Source organism: Octodon degus, unplaced genomic scaffold (genome assembly GCF_000260255.1).
Source record: "Octodon degus isolate 3935 unplaced genomic scaffold, OctDeg1.0 scaffold00041, whole genome shotgun sequence".
NCBI lineage: Eukaryota > Metazoa > Chordata > Mammalia > Rodentia > Octodontidae > Octodon > Octodon degus.
The window spans coordinates 16,335,951-16,344,590 of record NW_004524617.1 but is presented as its reverse complement, the minus strand read 5'-3'; positions in this window follow the sequence as shown (position 1 = coordinate 16,344,590).

The window sequence follows — 8,640 nt, the reverse complement described above, 5'->3', positions numbered from 1 at the left end:
AACTGAAGTTTACATTTTACTTTTTAATGGGAAATACAGTTTATTTTGAAAGAAATGCTGCTCTAGATAAAGTTCTTCAGTGAATTATTGCCTTTGCTCAGCAATGTCTGCAGCTAAATAATCTAAAGATTCCTTTTTAACTGGTGGAGATAAGGAGGTTATATTTCATATAGAAGCCGATCCTATTTTTCTTCATTATTTTAATGAAACACTGTGCGTGAGCATTTGGTAATTTTCATTTCTCCTCAAGACATAACCTAGCCCTTGGTCAATTCACTTGAGATGAAGGGAATGTATCTCTGTCCATGTTCTGAAGCTGCATAGGGATGCATCTAGAAGAAAACTACAGTGGATTTGTCATGAATGCTCCAGAGGAAACTTCAGCTTATCAACAGGAGCCAAGCTCAGTCCTTGGAGATTCACATTTCAACTCTACTTTGCAGACACATGTAGGTTCCAGTGCAGGCTTAGTCTGAATAAATGCTCATTGCTTGTTGGGAAGAAATCAATCAAAAGCTGTTGGAAGCATAAACGGTTCTTTATGAACTGAAGTTCAGTGCCTCAATTTTATCATAAGCATGGAATAAAAACCATTTTAAAGCATCCAGCATATTGAAATTACTCTACAAATCACAATAATAATAAAGACACTCTCTCAGGTCCACTGGTGATATTTACCATAAAATAAGGGGAAAAATATGACACTTAATATGTGCTTATCACACATGAAGCAGGATGCTAGCTGCTATATTGCATTTTGATTAATCCAGGATGTTGGTGACTTTAACTCCAAAGATTAAAAAAAATATGGTGACAGCATAGTCATCCTTCTACTTGAAAGCCTTTAAGTGTCATTTTCATTGCATTTACAATAAAATCCAAACAATTTACCTTGACCTGAAGACTTTCTCTGTCCACTTCCTCTATCACTTCTCCATTGCCTTTTTCCTTGCCACTTTGGTCTTTTTTGTTGTTGTTTGTCTTTACTAGGCTTTGCTCTGTTTTCTGTCTCAGGGCTTTTGTTGCATTGTTTGAAATGTTTGGTGTGGTATACATAACTCTATTGAAATCAGGTCTTTATAAAGTCCATCACTTCTGGCTTACACCTTCCCACAGAGTTGCTAGTACTATTTCAACTGTAATAGCAGTTGCTAGTATTTTCTCTTCCTTCCTATCTTCCTTCCTTCCTTCCTTCCTTCCTTCCTTCCTTCCTTCCTTCCTTCCTTCCTTCCTTCCTTCCTTCCTTCCTTCCTTCCCTCCTTCCTTCCTTCCTTCCCTCCCTCCCTCCCTCCCTCCCTGCCTTCCTCCTTTGTTCCACCCCTTCCTGGCCTCCATCTCATCTTTCCTATTATCTCCTCCTGTCGTCTGACATACATGATGTGAGAACTTTGTTTTGCTCATTTTTTTTTTCATTTGTGTATTTGGTACTGGGTCTCACTATGTAACTCAGACTCAGTGATCCTCCTGTTTTCAGCCTCCCCAGGGCTAGGATTACAGACATGCACAACCATAGCTGGACTCGTTCTCCAACTCAGCATGCCCTGGGAGCAGGGCCGACACAGCATGTGTGTTGGCCAAAGCAGGCATTTAGTCCTTTGAGCTAGCTCGCTAGCCCTTTTCTTGCTAATTATTATGTGTGTAGCACTGGGAACATGGCAAGCACATTATAGATCCTAGAGTATGTATTAAGTACAGTTATTCTTTATTATAAAAATAAATATTGACCATTTACCAAGTGCATCCTATTGTTTAAGGGCTTCTTGAGGGTATGGCAGTAGACAAAATGGACAAAGGTTCCTGCACTCACAGAACATATGCTCTGGGAGATATATAAGAAACTAAATAAGAGAAAAATGATACATAAGGGGAGGAAATGAATGAATGAATGAATGAAAACAACATTAAAGAATCTTCCATTGGGGGCCTGGCCTAGCTCATTTTTTTAAGTGGCTGTTTTCACAAAGCTGTCAGCCTCAGGTTGCTGTGGTTCGATCCCCACAACACTCCAGCCAGCCAAAAGTGCCCTGAAGGCATTCGAGGAGCAAAAAAAAAATCCTTCTTCCATTTTGGGCTGGGGAGATGGCTCAGTGGTATAAAGGGCCTGCCTGGCAAGCACAGAGCCCTGAGTTTGATCCCTGGTACTGCAAAAATAAAATAAAAATAAATAAAAAAATAATTTTTCTTTTAAAAAAAGAATCTTCCGTGAGGCACAGCGCAGAGGCTGGGGTTCAATTCCTGGAGTGCCATGCTGGCCCTGCCTGTGGGGCATGCTGAGGCAGTGATGGAGACTGGGTGCAGTGGCGCCCACCTGTAATCCCAGCACTTGGGAGGATGAAAACAGGAGGATCCCTACAAGTCTGATCTGTATAGTAAGACCCTATAGAAAATATAGACCCTGTCCTAAATACAGAAAAAAAGAATCTTATGTAAGCTTGCAAAAATAAAATTTCTGAGAATTTAAATGTATTTATTTTTCTGAATGCCTCTTTCTGGATCCATGCATAATTATATGACCTAATTTTTTTTCTGATAAAAATTATGGTTAATTTTATTAGGAGATCTGCATCAATGAAAAGATAATTTGCAATTAGTACTTGAGTGCTGGTATTTATACAATTAGTCCTACTGTACTTGAATGTCGACTTTTAAGTGTTGTAAAAATTTTTTTTGAATTTTTGTCACTTTTTTAAGTTTGTGTTTTGTTATAGGCAGAAATAAGCACATGCTAGTTTGTCACATGATGGTGGCTGATAAATGATGCACATATGTCATGGTTTTGAAGTGTTTATCCCATTCTGTGTCTCCCACCTCTTATTCTGTTAGGTCCCTTGTTGTACTTCACTCATTGCAATAATTCTTCAATTTATAGAGACCTGTGGTCCGTTGGCCCTATGTTTCCTATATATGGCCTAATTTTATAAATCATGTAGTATGATTTTGCATGGAAGTTTTCATTTTATAGCTCGGTTTATATCTAGAAGTACGTCACAATTTTATATTTGTAATGGCAGCATAATATTCTTTAGGGGTTTTTTTCTCCATAATTTTATTGAGAAACAAATAGCAATGAGACAGTTCCAAATCAAATTGTTGAGACAGCTTCAATAATTAACACATTGCATATTCTCTTCCTAGTGGTTATTTGCTGTAAAAGATGCAGACATTATATCGTATTTACAAACACTATTGGAACAAATTCCTCTATTCTTTAAGAGAATGTAACTATATATCTATCCTAACCATTTTGAATACACAGATACAAAATGGACATTCAACTGTATCCCCTTTTTTGTTTAGTTCCATCATTTGAATATCATAGGTGTGTGAACTCAGCAAAATATTCTAAAAGAGTCCAGTAGTCCATAATAATATTGGGTCTTCCGCTTCACTGGCATTGATAGAAATTGTTCACCTGAGTCCCGTACAGCTCAACATAACAGCATGGCTTTACTTCTTATATTTCGTTTTTATATTTTTCTGCTGGATGGTTAAGACCAAGCTAAAGCAAGACCTATGCAACAAGAGTAGTAGCTTTTGGATCTGATAAGGTCTGTCAAATCTCCTCAGGATTTATACTGAGACCCAGTACCTCAGATTGTAGATCCTTTGTCAGTGTCAGCCATGTGGATGAGTCACAGCCATTGCTTGACCAATTTGCTCTCTGAGAAAGCCTGAGAGAATATTTTCTCTCCATGTGACTCTTCTTAGGCACTCTCTACATCATCGATCACTTTCCTCTTTGGCCCCATAATCTCCTTGTTCAGAAAATTTGGGACACAACTGAGTTACATGTCGTGACAGTACAAGTTCTCATATGTCCTGAGTCTTAATTGACTTTGGAAGGCTATGGCTAAAATGTTGGCTTTCTCTGTGGCCCTCCTTTTTCTCTAATTTTGGTCTGCAAACTTAGGTTGTTAACCATCCAGAAAACAAGCTTATTGTTATTACCATACAACCTAGGCTTAACCTCACTATCTGTCTGAATATCAAACATCTTAGGCATAACATGGAACAGGTATTTTTCCTTAAGCATTGATATGTTAAAATTTAAATCCCTAAAGAATATGATGAAAAAACATTCAAAAAGTTAGAATATATTTCAAAATAGGCATAAAGAACTATATAATTCTTATGTTTACCCATAAGTCCAGAAATCTAAGCATATACAACCTTGTAGCTGGACAGTCCTGCAACATTGCTTTTGCTGTCTCCTGCCTTCATGAACAACCCTCTTCTTTTTGATCAATCATCTACCAGAGAAGCAGCATGGCAGCAACTGGCATGTCATCACATGCAGCCCGTATTCAGAAGACCAGAATGACCAGCACTCCAAGCATGAACATACTATTACAAATTGCCATCTTCAGTGCAGTTGCTTAGTTCACAGGTGTCTGTATATATAGTTACTCAGGGTTAGAATTCTTACAATTAACTGCTATATTCAAAAATCTTCTGGAGATTCTCAGGATCATTGCCTTAACTGTTTTCTACATATAAATGTATGGCTTGCCACTGCCATGTTTTCTAGCTCTTTTCCTTTCCCTATCTTAATTATTTAGTCCTCAAGTTCTTGCTTTCCTTTTAGTTGTATTATACCTTTCTATCTGTATTTCTACTTTTGAGTTCTTATACAAGGGAAATTATACAATATTTACCAATGTGAGTCTGGTTTATTTTACTTATGAGTATATCTTCAAGTGGCATCCGCTTCAATATAAAGTCTTCAAATTTCTCATTCTTTATAGCTGAGTAATACTCCATTGTCTAAAAATACCACATCTCTTTCATCCTTTCCTCAGGTGATTGGCGTCTTCGTTATTTCCAAGATTTGGCTATCACAAATTGTGCTGCTATAAACATAGGCACACATATATCACTATGATGTGATGTTTTCAGATCCTCTGGGCAAATTCCCAGTAGAGGAATAGCTGGTTTAAATGGGCTTTCCAGTCCTATTTTTCTAAGGAGTCTCCACACTGATTTCCATAATGGGTGCACCAGTGTACATTCCCACCAGCAGTGGAGAAGTGTTCCTTTTTCCCCACAGCCTCTCCAACATTTGTTGTTGGGTGATTTCTTTATGATAGCCATTCTTTCTGGGGTGAGATGGTATCTCAGTGTTATTTTAATTTGCATTTCACGGATGACTAGTGATGTGGAGCATTTTTTCATATATTTATTCATTTCTTTAATTTCATCCTCTGAGAAGTGTGTGTTCATCTCGGATGCCCACTTCTAGACTGGGGCCCTAGTGTTTTTTAGTTCTTTATAAATTCTAGAGAGCAGACCTTTGTCTGAGTACTTATTCGTCATGACTTTTTCCAAATTTGTGGGTTGTCTTTTCACTTTGTTGGCAATTTGACGTGAAAATTTTTTCAGTAAGAGCAGGTGCCAGTTGTTAATTCTTTCAAGTGTTTTCCGTACAATTTCGTTTTTGTTTATGAACTCTTTCCCTACCCCTATGTCTTCAAGGGTTCCTCCTACTTTCTCTTCCAGGAGATTTAGTGTCTCTGCTTTAATGTTTAGATCTTTAATCCATTTTGACTTTAGCTTAGTGCATGATGAAAGACCTGGGTCAAGTTTTAGTTTTTGGCATGTAGAGAGCCAGTTTTTCCAGCACCATTTGTTAAAGAGGCTCTCTTTCTTCCAATGAGTGTGTTTGGCCCCTTTGTCAAAGATAAGGTGGCTGAGTGTGTTCGTAGGGGCATCAGCATTTTCTAATCTATTCCATTGATCCTCAGGTCTATTTTGTTGCCAGTACCATGCTGATTTTATCACAGTAGCTTTGTAGTATAATTTCAAGTCAGGAATTGTAATGCCTCCTTCCTTGTCTTTATTGCCCAGGATTACCTTTGCTATTGTAGGTCTTTTCTGGTTCCAAATAAATTTTAGGAATGATTTCTCTAGCTCTGTGAGGTATATTGGTGGTAGTCTGATAGGGATTGCATTAAATCTGTACAGCAATTTTGGGAGTATGGCCATCTTTACAATGTTGGTTCTTCTTATCCAGGAGCATGGAATATCTTTCCATTTTCTGAAATCCTCTATGATCTCTTTTTTCAGAGTACTTTAATTTTCCTTGAAAGGATGTTTGACTTCTTTAGTTAGATGAATTCCAAAGTATTTCATTTTCCTCAGTGCTATTGTAAAAGTTATTCTTTTCTAATTTCCTTATCAGTGTATTTGTTATCTCTAAAGAGGAATGCTACTGACTTTTGGGTTTTGACTTTGTATCGCGCTATGCTACTGAATTTCTGTATTAATTCTAGTAGCTTCTTGGTGGAGTTCTTTGGGTCTTCCAAGTAAAGTATCATGTCATCTGCGAATAATGATAATGTAACTTCTTCTTCTTCATTTTTTTTTTGACAGAACTGGGGATTGAACTCAGGCCCTTGCGCTTGCCTGGGAAGCTCTTATTGCACTGAGCCATCACTCCGGCCCCTGTAACTTCTTCTTTACCTATACTTAGTCCGTTTATTTCTTTCTCTTGTCTAATGACTCTAGCTAATTATTCCAGATCTATATTGAATAGGAGTGGTGATAGAAGACATCCTTGTCTTTTACCAGATCTAAGAGTAAAAGATTTCAATTTTGTCCAATTTTGAATTATGTTTTCCATTAGGTTTTCATAAATGTCTTTTACCAGATTGAAGTATAAGCCATCTGTTCAAATTTTCTGTAGGACTTAAAATATGAATGAGTGTTGGACTTTGTCAAAAGACTTTTCTGCATCAATTGAGATGTTCATGTGGTTTTCAGTTTTACCTCTATTGATATAATGTATTGCATTTATAGATTTTCGAATACTGAACCATCCTTGCATCCCTGGGATGAATCTTACCTGGTCATGTTGTATGATCTTCTTGATGATTTACTATATTATTTTTGCTAGAATTTTATCGAGGATTTTTGCATCTACGTTCATGAGGGAGATTCGCCTGTAGTTCTCTTTCTTAGTGGCGTCTCTCCCTGGTTTTGGTATCAATATAATACTTGCCTCCAGGAATGATATTGGGAGGATTGCTTCCTTTTCAATTTCACTTAAGAGTTTGAGGAGTGTAGGGACTACATTTTCTGTCAATTTCTTGTAGAATTCAGCTGTGAGTTCAGCCAGACCTGGACTTTTCTTTGTTGGTAGGATTTTTATTACATCTCCTATTTCATTGGCTGTTATTGGACTACTGAGAGTGGTTATATCTTCTCGATTCAGTTTTGGTATTTTGTACCTTTCTAGGAATCTGTCTATTTCTTCTGTGTCTTGTATTCTGTGAGAATAAAGATTCTCAAAGTAGCTATTCATTATCTTCTGAATTTCCACTGGGTCTCTGGTAATTACATCCTTTTCATTCTTTATTGCTTGTATTTAAATTTTTTCTTTCCTCTTTTTGATGAACTTAGCTAGAGCATTATTGATTTTATTTAATCTTTCAAAGAACCAGCTTTTTATTTCGTTAATTCTTTGAACTGTTTTCTTTGTCTCAATTCCATCAATTTCTGACCTAATCTTTATGATTTCTTCCCATCTTTGCGATCTGGCTTTAGTTTGCTCTTCCTTTTCTAGTTGATGGAGGTGTAGACTTAGGGTATCTTTTTGTTCCCATTCTGTTTTCCTAATGTGTGAATTCACAGCTTTGAATTTCCCTGTGAAAACTGCTTTCATTGTATCCCGTAAATTCCGATAAGTTGTGCTTGAATTTTCATTGAATCGTAGACATTGTTGAATTTCTTGTTCAATCTCATCTGTGATCCATTGGTTGCTGAGTAGTGTGTTGTTTAATTTCCATGTATTTAGGGTTTTTTTCTGGTTTCTTTTGTCATTTATTTCCTAGATTCATTGCATTGTGGTCAGATAATATGCATGGGACAATTTCTGTTTTCTTGCATATGCTTAAGCATGACCTATGGACCAGTATGTGGTCTATTTTAGAAAATGACCCATGTGCAGCTGAGAAAAATGTGATTTCAGCTGTGTTTGGGTGGAACACTCTGTATATGTCCACCAAGTCCATTTGTTTCAAGCTCTAGTTCAGTTCTTTCATTTCTTTGCTAATTTTTTTTGTCTGGTTAACCTATTCTTTGGGGTAAGGGGGTGTTAAGGTCTCCTGTTAAGATTGTGGTATTGGATATTAGATTTTTCATGTCCATTAAGATTTGCTTTATCTAGTTGGATGCTCCCGTGTTTGGTGCATACATATTTATGAGTGTTACCTCTTCCTCTTGAATTTTTCCCCTAATCAGTATATAGTGGCCTTCTTTATTTCGCTTAATCATTGTTGGTTTGAAGTTGAGACTGTCTGAGAATAGGATTGCTACATCTGGTATTTTTCTGAGGTGTTGGGTTGTGTAGTATTGTTTTCCATCCTTTGACTTTCAGCCTATGAATGTCTTTATGAGTTAAATGTGATTCTTGTATACAGCATATTTTTGCATTTTGTTTCCCAACCCACTATGCCAGTCTATTTCTCTTAATTAGTGAATTGAGTCCATTTATGTTGATCATCAGAATTGAGATGTATTGACTTACGATTGACGTGTTATTTACTTGTTGTCGTTTACTCCTTTTTCTCCTGTGTTTAATTGTTTTCCCTATTTAGTTGGTTGCATCTGATCTCATTCATGGAGTTCTGATCATTTTGGTCC